This window comes from Meles meles, chromosome X, assembly GCF_922984935.1.
Source record: "Meles meles chromosome X, mMelMel3.1 paternal haplotype, whole genome shotgun sequence".
NCBI lineage: Eukaryota > Metazoa > Chordata > Mammalia > Carnivora > Mustelidae > Meles > Meles meles.
The window spans coordinates 41,521,928-41,534,546 of NC_060087.1; the positions used below are offsets into that span (position 1 = coordinate 41,521,928).

At 41.5% G+C, this 12,619-nt stretch overlaps 1 non-coding gene across 1 annotated transcript; it reads right to left on the reverse strand.

Annotated features, from left to right (window-relative positions):
• Positions 1-12,078: 12,078 nt before the first annotated feature.
• On the reverse strand, positions 12,079-12,182 carry LOC123935697. The gene has a single exon (XR_006816976.1). It is a non-coding gene; the product is annotated as a U6 spliceosomal RNA (small nuclear RNA).
• Between the last annotated feature and the right edge of the window lie 437 nt (positions 12,183-12,619).

The following is a 12,619-nucleotide window of genomic DNA, read 5'->3' on the forward strand; positions in this document are numbered from 1 at the left end:
GGGAATGGGTAACTGGGTGACAAGCATTAAGGAGGTCATGTGATGTGATGGGCACTGGGTGTTATATGCAAGTGATGAATCATCGAACACTACACCAAAAACATGAGGTACTGTATGTTAGCTAATTGAATTTAAATAAAACAAAGATGTTTTCTATTTTAAATATAAGTATCCAAATTGATAAAGAAGTAAAATTGTCTTCCTTTGCAGATGATATGATCTTATATGCAGAAAATCCTAAAGACTCCACCAGAAACCTGCTAGAACTAATGAACAAATTCAGTGGAGTTGCAGGATACAAAACTGACGTGCAGAAAGCTGTTGCATTTCTATATCCTAACAAAGAAACACATGAAAAAGAATTATGGAAAATAATGTTATTCATAAGAGCATCAAAAACAATAATATACTTAAGAATAAATCTCGGGGCGCCTGGGTGGCTCAGTGGGTTAAGCCGCTGCCTTCGGCTCAGGTTATGATCTCAGAGTCCTGGGATCAAGTCCCGCATCGGGCTCTCTGCTCAGCAGGGAGCCTGCTTCCCCCTCTCTCTCTCTCTGCCTGCCTCTCCATCTACTTGTGATCTCTCTCTGTCAAATAAATAAATAAAATATTTAAAAAAAAAGAAAAGAATAAATCTCATCAAGGAGGGTGCTTAGGCAGCTCAGTCCCTAAAGCAACTGCCTTGGGCTCAGGTCATGATCCTGGAGTGCAAGGGTTGAGGCCCACATCCGGCTCCCTGCTCAGCGGGGAGTCTGTGTCTCCCTTTGACCTCTCCCCTCTCTTGCTTTCTCTCTCTCCCTCAAATAAATAAAATAAAATAAAACAAAATCTTAAATCTAACCAAGTAGGTGAAAGATCTGTACACTGAAAACTATAATACTTTTTTTTTAACACCTGAGCAACAAACAAGTTTATTGGATCACTTTTTTTTTGCAGTTGTTTTCTTCATGTGTGTGTTCATTTATAAATATTTGCTGACCATCCACCATGTGCCAGGCACTGTTCTGAGTCCCCGGGGGGGAAAGCAGTGAACTACAACAAAAATATGAACCCCACATTCTTTTTTTTTTCATTTTTTTTTCCATTTTGAACCCCACATTCTACTTAGGGAGACAAACTTTATGATAATACAGGTAGCGATTAGTTTGGCAAAGAGAAGTAAAGCAGGATAAAGGAACAGAAGGGAATGTGGGGCTGGAGGTCGTTAGGTGAAATGGGCAGGGAGGGGCTAAGGAGAGAGCAGACATGTGCAGAGAGGGAATGAGTTATGCCAGGTGTTCCCTGCAGATGCACCAGTAAGTGTGAGGCTCTGAAGTCATATTTGAAGCAGCAAAGAAAACGAATGTGTCAGCAGGAGAGTGAGCAAAGGGGAGGATGGTCTGAGAGGAGGCTGGAGAAGTGAGCACACCCCATCATGGTGGGCCCCCAAGGCCCTGGTGAGAACTCCAGGATTATTTTTTTTAACATTTTTTTCAAGATTTTATTTATTTATTTATTTATTTGACAGGCAGAGATCACAAGCAAGCAGAGAGAGGGAGAAGCAGGCTCCCTGCTGAGCAGAGAGCCCGATGTGGGGCTCGATCCCAGGATCCTGGGATCATGACCTGAGCTGAAGGCAGAGGCTTTAACCCACTGAGCCACCCAGGTGCCCCCCCCTTTTTTTTAACATTTTTAAATTTAAATTCAGTTAATTAACATTTAATGTATTACTGGTTTCAGAGTTAGAGGTCAGTGATTCATCAGTCTCAGTGCATAATACCCAGTGCTCTTTACATCATGTGCCCTCCTTAATGTCCATCACCCAGTTTCCCCATCCCCCCACCTCCCTCCCCTCCAGTAGTTTGTTTCCTATGATTAAGAGTTTCTTAAGGTTTGTCTCCCTCTCTGGTTTCATCTTGTTTTGTTTTTTTCCTCTCGTCCCTCATGACCCTGTTTTGTTTCTTAAATTCCACATATCGGTGAGATTGTATGATAATTGTCTTTCTCTGATTGACTTATTTCACTGAGCATAATACCCTCTAATTCCATTCATGGTGTTGCAAATTGCAAGATTTTATTTTTTTGATGGCTGAGTAGTAACACATCTTCCTTATCCATTCATCTGTTGAAGGATATCTCAGCTCCTTCCACAGTTTTTCTATTGTGGACATTTCTGCTATGAACATTGGGGTGCAGGTGCCCCTTCTTTCCTCTACATATGTATCTTTGGGGTAAATACCTATAGTGCAATTGCTGGGTCATAGGGTAGCTCTATTTTTAACGTCTTGAGCAACCTCCATGCTGTTTTCCAGAGGGGCTGTACCAGCTTGCATTCCCACCAACAGTGTAGGAGAGTTCCTCTTTCTCTGCATCCGCGCCAACACTTGGTGTTTCCTGATTTGTTCATTTTTGCCATTCTAACTGGTGTAACGTAGTATCTCATAGTGGTTTTGATTTGTATTTCCCTGATGGCTGGTGATGTTGAGCATTTTTTCATATGTCTGTTAGTCATTTGGATGTCTTCTTTAGAGAAATGTCTGTTCATGTCTTCTGCCCATGTTTTGATCAAATTATTTGTTCTTTGGGTGTTGAGTTTGATAAGTTCTTTATAGATTTTGGACACTAGCCCTTTATCTGATATGTCATTTGCAAATATCCCATTATGTTGGTCATCTTTTGGTTTTGTCGACTGTTTCCTTTGCTGTGCAAAAAAACCTTTTTCATCTTGATGAAGTTTCAGTAATTCATTTTTGCCTTTATTTCCCTTGCCTTTGGAGACATGTCTAGCGACAAGTTGCTGCAGCTGATGTCACAGAGGTTGCTGCCTGTGTTCTCCTCTAGGATTTTGATGGTTTCCTGTCTCACATTTAGGTCTTTTCATCCATTTTGAGTCTACTTTTGTGTATGGTGTAAGAAAATGGTTTGGTTTCATCCTTCTGCATGTGGCTGTCCAATTTTCCCAACACCATTTGTTGGAAAGACTGTCTTTTTTCCATTGGATATTCTTTCCTGCTTTGTCAAAGATTAGCTGACCATACAGTTGAGGATCCATTTCTGGGTTTTCTATTCTGTTCCATTAATCTATGTGTCTGTTTTTGTGGCAGTACCATACTGTCTTGATGATGACAACTTTATAATAGAGCTTGAAGTCCAGGATGTTGATGCCACCAACTTTGGTTTTCTTTTTCAACATTCCTCTGGCTATTCAGGGTCTTTTCTGGTTCCATACAAATTTTAGGATTATTTGTTCCAGCTCTGTGAAAAAAGTTGATGGCATTTTGATAAGGATTGCTTTGAATTTATAGATTGCTCTAAGTAGCATAGACATTTTCACAATATTTGTTCTTCCAATCAATGAGCATGGAACATTTTTTCCATTTCTTTGTGTCTTCCTCAGTTTCTTTCATGAGTGTTCTATGGTTTTCCGAGTACAGGTCCTTTGCTTCTTTGGTTAGGTTTATTCCTAGGTATCTTATGGTTTGGGGTAAAATTGTAAGTGGCATTGACTCCTTAATTTCTCTTTCTTCTATCTCATCATTCCTGTATGAGTTCTAGCAATTTGGGAGTGGAATCTTGGGTTTTCCACGTAGAGTATCCTGTCATCTGCAAAGAGTAAGAGTTTGACTTCTTCTTTGTCTATCCAGATGCCTTTTATTTCTTTATGTTGTCTGATTGCTGAGGTGATGACTTCTAGTACTATGTCGAATAGCATATTCGACATAAGGCCATGTTCCTGACCTTACGGAAAAACTCTCAGCTTTTTCCCATTGAGAATGATGTTCTTGTGGGTTTTTCTCTTTTTTTAAAGATTTTATTTATTTATTTGACAAAGACAGAGACAGCTAGAGAGGGAACACAAGCAGGGAGAGTGGGAGAGGGTGAAGCAGGCTTCCCACTGAGCATGGAGCCCAATGCGGGAATCAAGCCCCTGACTTGGGACTCTGGGATCATAACCTACCTGAGCTTAAGGCAGATGCTTAACAACTGAGCCACCCAGGTGCCCCACTTGTAGGTTTTTCATAGGTGGCTTTTATGATGTTGAGGTATGTTCCCTCTATCCATACACTGTGAAGAGTTTTAATCAAGAAAGGATGCTGTACTTTGTCAAATGCTTTTTCTGCATCTATTGAGAGGATCGTATGGTTCTTGTCCTTTCTTTTATTAATGTATTTTATCACATTGATTGATTTGTGGATGTTGAACCAACCTGCAGCCCAGGAGTAAATCCCAGTGGGTCCTGGTGAATAACCCTTTTAATGTAGTGTTGGATCCTACTGGCTAGTATTTAAGTGAGAATTTTGATATTCCTGTTCATCAGGGATACTGGTCTGTAATTCTCCTTTTGGGTGGGGTCTTTGTCTGGTTTGGGGATCAAAGTAATGCTGGAAAGAGTTTGGAAGTTTTCCTTCCATTTCAATTTTTTTAGGGGTGCCTGGGTGGCTCAGTGGGTTAAAGCCTCTCCCTTCAGCTCAGGTCATGATCCCAAAGTCCTGGGATCAAGCCCCGCATCGGGCTCTCTGCTCAGCAGGGAGCCTGCTTCCTCCTCCTCTCTCTGCCTGCCTCTCTGCCTACTTGTGACCTCTGTCTGTCAAATAAATAAAATAGAATCTTAAAAAAAAAGACTTGACACCATAAAACTCCTAGAGGAAAATATAGGGGAAAAGTTCCTTGACATTGGTTTTGGCAGCATTCTCCTGTATATGACAGTAAAAACACAAGTAAAAAAAGCAAAAATCAATAAGTGGGGCTATATCACACTAAAAAGCTTCTGCACAGCGGAAGAAATAATCAACAAAATGAAAAGGCAACCCACAGTACAGGAGAAAATAGTTGCAAATCATACATCTGATAAGGGGTGAATAGCCAAAATATATAAAGAATGTACGCAACTCAATAGAAAAAAATTAACCCAATTTTAAAAAATAGGCAGAGGAACTAAATAGACAGTTTTCTAAAGAAGATATACACATGGCCAGCAGATACATGAAAAGATGCTCTTCATCACTAATCATCAGGTAAATGAATATTAAGGCCACAGTGAGATCCCCCCTCATCCTAGTTAGAATAACTATCATCAAAAAGACAAGAAATAACTAGTGCTGTTGAGGCTGTGGAGAAAAGGGAACCCTGGTACACTGTCGGTGGGAATGGAAATTGGTGCAGCCACTATGGAAAACAGTATGGAGGTTCCTTAAAAAAAAAAAAACAAACTAAAAATAGAGCTACCCTGTGATCCAGGAATTCCATTTCTGAGTATATATCCAAAGGAGTTGAAATCTGGATCTCTTAGAGATATCTGCACTCCCATGTTCACTGCATTATTCACAATAGCCAAGATATGGGAACAACTTAAATTCCTGTCAATGAACGGATGGATAAAGAAGATATGATATATATGTGCATACACACATACACACACAGGAACGTTATTTCACCCAGTCATTATCTCTTCTGAGAAAGAAGGAAATCCTGCAATTTGCCACAATTTGGATGAACCTTGAGGAAATTAATGCTAAAGTCTTGAGAACCAGGAGCACTGGGGATGGAGAACCAGGAACACAAGGGGGTGTCCCACCTCAAACAATAAGGCAGGAAGGGCCAAATTCTCCCTTCCTCTATCCTCTACTTTTTTGTTCAATTTAGACCCTCAGTGGATTGGATGATACGTATCCACAGAGGGAAGGGCAAACCACTTCACTGACTTCACTGATTTAATCGCTGATTTCACACAGAAACACCCTCACAGACACACACAGAAATAATGTTTAGGGACGCCTGGGTGGCTCAGTGGATTAAGCCGCTGCCTTCGGCTCAGGTCATGATCTCAGGGTCCTGGGATCGAGCCCCGCATCGGGCTCTCTGCTCCGCGGGGAGCCTGCTTCCTCCTCTCTCTCTGCCTGCCTCTCTGCCTACTTGTGATCTCTCTCTCTCTGTCAAATAAATAAATAAATAAAATCTTAAAAAAAAAAAAGAAAAAAAAAAGAAATAATGTTTAGCCAAATATCTGAGCGCCCCATGATCCAGTCAAATGGATGTATAAAATTAACCATCACACACGCCCACAAATTTTTTGATTTTCCTTTCATTAGGAAGTATGGCCTATGTCCCCTTTCTTTGAACTGCCACGGGCTTGTGATTGACTTGTAACCACTATGCTGTGAGGCAGCCCAGGTCACATGGAAGAGTCACACAGCAGAGTTCTCATTAACATCCTTACCTAAGGAGCCAGCCAACAGCCAGCATCAACAAACAGATATATGACTGGAGACATCTCCCGTTGGTTCCAGCCCCAGCCTTTCAGTCTTCCCAGCCAAAGTCCCGGACATGGCAGAGCAAAGAAAAATGACTCTCACTGTGCACTGTCTGAATTCCTGACCTATAAAGCTAGGGGGCCTAATAAAATGATTATAATAAGCCACTCAGTTTTGGCAGTAATTTGTTACCAAGCAATAGTAGCCAGACACATGGATCACAAAGCTTACTGGGCTAAGTTCTCAAAACTGTCTGCACACACTTACAGAATATGCTCTCCTGCATCTTTTGGCTCTGCAGGAACCTGGAAATGGCCTAGAGAAATTCACTCTTTTGGAGAATCATAAAGAGAATTCCCGAATTAAAAACACAATTTTTTATATTTTTTTAAATTTTTTATTTATTTCTTTTTTTTTTTAAATAAACATATAATGTATTTTTATCCCCAGGGGTACAGGTCTGTGAATCGCCGGGTTTACACACTTCACAGCACTTACCATAGCACATACCCTCCCCAATGTCCAGAACCCCTCCTCCTCTCCCAACCCCTCCTCCCCCCAGCAACCCTCAGTTTGTTTTGTGAGATTAAGAGTCACTTATGGCTTGTCTCCCTCCCAATCCCATCTTGTTTCATTTATTCTTCTCCTATCCCCTAACTCCTCATGTTGCATCTCCACGTCCTCATATCAGGGAGATCATATGATAGTTGTCTTTCTCCAATTGACTTATTTCACTAAGCATGATACCCTCTCGTTCCATCCACGTCGTCGCAAATGGCAAGATTTCATTTCTTTTGATGGTTGCATAGTATTCCATTGTGTCTCCAAAAACACAATTTTTTAAAAGATTTTGTTTATTTATTTGACAGACAGAGATCACAAGTAGGCAGAGAGGCAGGTGGGGGGGGGGCCGTGGTGGGAAGCAGGCTCCCTGCTGAGCAGAAAGCCTGATGCAGGGCTCCATCCCAGGACCCTGGGATCATGACCTGAGCTGAAGGCAGAGGCTTTAACCCACTGAGCGACCCAGGCATTGCCTAAAAACACAATTATTACTAGTCCACTATACGCTTTGCTTCAAGAGGCAAGTACATGGCAAATGAGTCGAGGTCATCCTTAAAAATCCAAGAGCAAAGGGGCACCTGTTGAGTGGCTGCCTTTGGCTCAGGTCATGATCCCAGGGTCCTGGGACTGAGCCCCACACTGCTCTCCCTGCTCAGCGGAGAGCTTGCTTCTCCCTCTCCCTCTGCCTGCTGCTCTACCTACTTGTGCACTCTCTCTCTATCACTCTGTCAAATAAATAAATAAAATATATATTTTAAAGAATTTATTTATTTATTTGACAGAGAAAGAGATACAGTGAGAAAGGGAACCCAAGCAGGAGGAGTGGGAGAGGGAGAAGCAGGCACCCTGCTGATCAGGGAGTCCAATGCAGGGCTGGGATCCTGGGACTCTGGGACCAAGACCTGAGCTGAAGGCAGACACTTAACGACTGAGCCACCGAGGCACCCCTAAATAAATAAAAGCTTAAAAAAAATCCAAGAGCAATAATATCTCAGAGAAGGTGGGACATCGGTCGTCAGCCACACAGGTTCAGTTTCTGATCCTAGATGCTGTGTGAATGTTCTACAATTTAATCTGGTTGGCGTTAGGTTTTTGTTTATTTTTGCATTGACCGAGCCTAGAATACAGGTTGGTCCAGTTGTGTTAGCCATAAAACATATCAAGTGATCTTAGTTAAATAATTTTAAAGCTCAGAATTTTCTCCCCAGATAAAATAAACTCCTTTAGTTAATATTTCCAGATACTCTCGAGTGAGCAGTGTATATCAGTGTTTGAGAAATCCAAGTGAAGGAAGTTCTTTTATTTTCATAGCAGCTAAAGTAATTGATATTGTTAACAAACAGAAGAAGTGAGGAACTCCACATTAAGTTTTCATTCCAACAGACTTGTTGAGTGGAAGGAACTGAACACCCCACCTACAGCAGGTCAGGATGTACCCAATGTAGCAAGCGTTGCCTCTTGAAGTGTGAGAGCCAAATTTTTCTGGTGTTCAATAGGGCTACAATTCTCTCAGATGAACTAATGAAAATTTCTACCTTTATTACCCAGAATGTCACCCCAACTAATGTAATCAGAAACTTTAAGGAAATTGTTGGAGATTGTTGGCAAGAAGCAGCCCTGAAAGTTTCCACCTAACCTTTGAAAAGTTTTGGGGGCCAGCCAACTCCGCACTCACATCAATTGTTTTCTTCCAAATCCTTGAAGTCAACAAGTTTTACCAAGCATGAAACCTGTATGTTGCAAATACGTTCTTTTCCTGCTTGATGCCGTTGGCAATGTTCTCAAGAATAATGTGGCAAGACAAGCTGAGAGAAGGAAAACCTCAAAGAGGTAATTCCCTATCACTTCAATCAGTAGGGGACATTTGTGTTGAAGTCAAAGAGCTGGACACATGAAAAGAGAAAATATGCATTGAGGCTTGAAGGGGCAGGAACTATTATTAGAGGGAAAACTAAAACCAAGAGAGATAAGTAACCTTCCCAACTTTGAACACAAGCACTTTTAATTATGAAGACATCCTGCTTCTCGGAACAGAGCTTATGAAAAATGAGGTGCAGAAATAACAGAAAACACAAGACTATAATCACTAACTCTCACATCCAAAGAAAAACAGAGGAATCAAGAAAGATGGTGAACTGATTGTTTTGCCTCTTTCAATTTCCATATCTGCCTCCTGCCCACCTAGTCTATCATGCGTCCCTTTGTTCCATGTTAATCCTTTCACTCCCTGCATTTCCTCCATATAGCCCACCCACGTTCTTTTCTTTTTTTTTTTAAGATTTTATTTATTTTTATTTGATGGAGAGACAGAGAGTACAAGCAGGGGGAACAAGAGGGAGAGGGAGAAGCAGGCTCCTGCTGAGCAGAGAGCTGGAGCCCAACATGGAGCTCCATCCCAGGACCCCAGGATCATGACCTGAGCCAAAGGCAGATACTTAACAACTGAGCCACCCAGGCAACCCCCACCCATTTATTTTTAACCCAGAGATCCACCCCCTTCCACACTAGTTGCTAGGAGGACTTGACAAGGTAAGGTATTCCTGCAGTAGAACTAGGTAAATTACAAAGTGCCACAAAAACAGACACATAGATCAATGGAGCAGAACAGAGAATCCAGAAATGGACCCACAACTCTATGGTCAACTAAACTTCAACAAAGCCAGAAAGAATATCCAGTGGGAAAAAGAAACCAGTCTCTTCAACACAGGGTGTTGGGAAACCTGGACAGCAACATGCAAAGGAATGAAACTAGACCACTTCCTTATACCACACACAGAATAAATTCAAAATGGATGAAAGACCTAAATGTGAGACAGGAAACCACAAAAAATCCTAGAGGAAAACACAGGCAGCAACCTCTCTGACATCAGCCACAGCAAGTTCTTTCCAGATATGTCTCCTGAGGCAAGGAAAACAAAAGTAAAAATGAACTAGTGGGACTTTATCAAGATAAAAAAAAAAGCTTCTGCACAGCAAAGGAAACAGTCAACAAAATTAAAAGACAGTCTATGGAACAGAAGAAGATACTTGCAAGTGACATTATCTGATAAAGGGTTAGTATCCAAGATCTACAAAGAACTTAACAAACTCAACACCTGAAAAACAAATAATCCAATTAAGAAATGGGCAGAAGACATGGTAGACACCTTATTTTTAAATTTTTTAAATTTTTAACATCTTCATTGGTTTAACTGATACAAGATAAGCTGAATGCATTTAAAATACACAACTTGGGGAGCAGCTGGGTGGCTCAGTGTGTTAGGCCTCTGCCTTCGGCTCAGGTCATGATCTCACGGGTCTTGGGATGGAGCCCCGCATAGCCTTCTCTGCTCAGCAAGGTGTCTGCTTCCCTCTCTCTCTGCCTGCTTCTCTGCCTACTTGTGATCTCTGTCTGTCAAATAAACAAATAAAATCTTAAAAAAATAAAATAAAATACACAACTTGGTAAGTTCTCACATATTTATGAGTCTGTTAAAGCATCAGCGCAACAAAACAGTTGCTTGAGTCTGCTTCTGCGACAAGACAGTGATTTCATTTCTTTTGATTACACACCAGAGATGGATTGCTAGATCATTTGGTAGTTCTGTTTTTCATTTTTTGAGAAAATTCTGTAGTTTTTTCCCACAGTGAACGTACCAATTGACATTCCCAACTACAGTGCGTTAGGATCTCTTTTCTCTACAACCTCACTAACACTTGTTATCTCTTTTATTATGATGATGATGATCAGTTAGCCAGCATATAGTACATCATTAGTTTTTGATGTAGCGTTCAGTGATTCATCAGTTGCGTGTAACACCCAGGGCTCATCACCACAGGCGCTCTCCTTAATGCCCGTCACCTGGTTACCCCATCCCCCACACCCCTCCCCTCCGAAGCTCTCAGTTTGTTTCCTGGAGTCCATAGTCTCTCATGGTTTGTCTCCCTCTCTGACTTCTTCCCATTCAGTTTTCCTTCCCTTCCCCTGTGGTCCTCCATGCTATTCCTTATGTTCCACATATGAGTGAAACCATATGATAATTGTCTCTGCTTGACTTATTTCACTAGCATAATCCCCTCCAGTTCCAGCTATGTCAATGCAAACCGTAGGTGTTTCTCCTTTCTGATGACTGAGTAATATTCCATTGTGTATATGGACCACATGTTCTTTATCCATTCGTCTGTTGAAAGACATTTCGGCTCCTTCCATAGTTTGGCTGTTGTGGACATGGCTGCTGTGAACATTGGGGTGCAGGTGCCCCTTCTTTCCTCTACATCTGTATCTTTGGGGTAGATACCCTGTAGTGCAATTGCTGGGTCATAAGGTAGCTCTATTTTTAACATCTCGAGGAACTTCTGTACTGTTTTCCAAAGTGGCTGCACCAACTTGTATTCCCACCAACAGTGTAAGAGGGTTCCCCTTTCTCTGCATCTTGCCAACACTTGTTATTTCCTGTCTTGCTAATTTTAGCCATTCTAACTGATGTAAAGTAGTATCTCATTGTGGTTTTGATTTGTATTTGCCTGATGGATAATGATGTTGAGCATTTTTTCATGTGTCTCTTGTACTGTTAGTGAGACAACCAACCTCCAGAACTTTTTCATCTTGCAAAACCAAAATTCTATACCTATTAATCAACAACTTCCCATTCCTCCCTCCCCTCAGTCCCTGGAAACTACCATTCTACTTTCTATCTCTATGAACTCGACTATCCTAGATATTTCATATATGTACAGTCATGTAGTATTTGTATTTTTATGGTATATGTGACTGGACTATTTCACCTAGCACAATGTCCTCAAGATTCATCCATGTTGTAGCGTGTATCCGAATTTCCTTCCCTCTTTTTTTTTTTTTTTTTGTTTAAAGTAGGCTCCATGCCCAGCATGGAGCCCAACGCCGGGCTTGAACTCACGGCATGGAGATGAAGACCTGAGCTGAAATCAAGAGTTGGACGTTTAACCCACTAAGCCACACAAGCGCCCCAAAATTTCCTCCCCTTTTAAAGCCAAGTAATATTCCACCGTACGTAGACACCATATTTTGTTTATCCATTCACCCACTGACAAACATTTGGGTTGCTTCCACTTATTCTTAGAGTGTATTAAAATCAGCGCCACAGCCAGGTCACACAAAAAGAAATGATTCCCACCCTCTCTGACCTGCTTCCTACTCTCCACTGTCATCTGTATGTCACAGACTTACCCCCCTCCCACTCCTGTGCCTTCGTTCCTGTGTTTCCCTTCCCCTCTTCTTCTTGCGGACTAAGGCAACCAAGGGCTCTGGGTCCTTCATTGTATCTTTGCATTCAATATGGAACCCTTCACGAGTCTGCGTGTCCTTCCTGTGCAGGGGTCATGCTAAATCTTCTATCACTCCAATTTTCGTACATGTGCTGCAGAAGTGAGCACCCTTCATTGTATTTATTCTTTTTTAAAATACTCTTTGAAATATAACTGAAATATACAACATCGTGTCAGTTTAAGAGGTACAACATGTTGATTTGATGCATTTATATACTGCAGTATGATTACCACTGTGGTGTTAGCTAACACCTCTACCCCATCACATAATTATCCTTTCTTTTCTGCAGTGAGGGCAACTGGGATCTAGTCTTTTAGCCACTTTGAAGTTTATAATATTGTTGACTGTCATCATTGTGCTATGCCGGCCCTTCATTTTCGAGGCCAGACTCTAACCCTGGGCTTCTGGAAGACTCTGACCCTGGTGTTTTTTTGTTTTGTTTTCTACAGGGAAATGCATCATATCTTCTACCAATTGCCAGTAGATGCCAGTGGCTGGGCCCAAAGGCCCAACTAGGTAGGGCTTTTCCATGTGGGTGAATTCT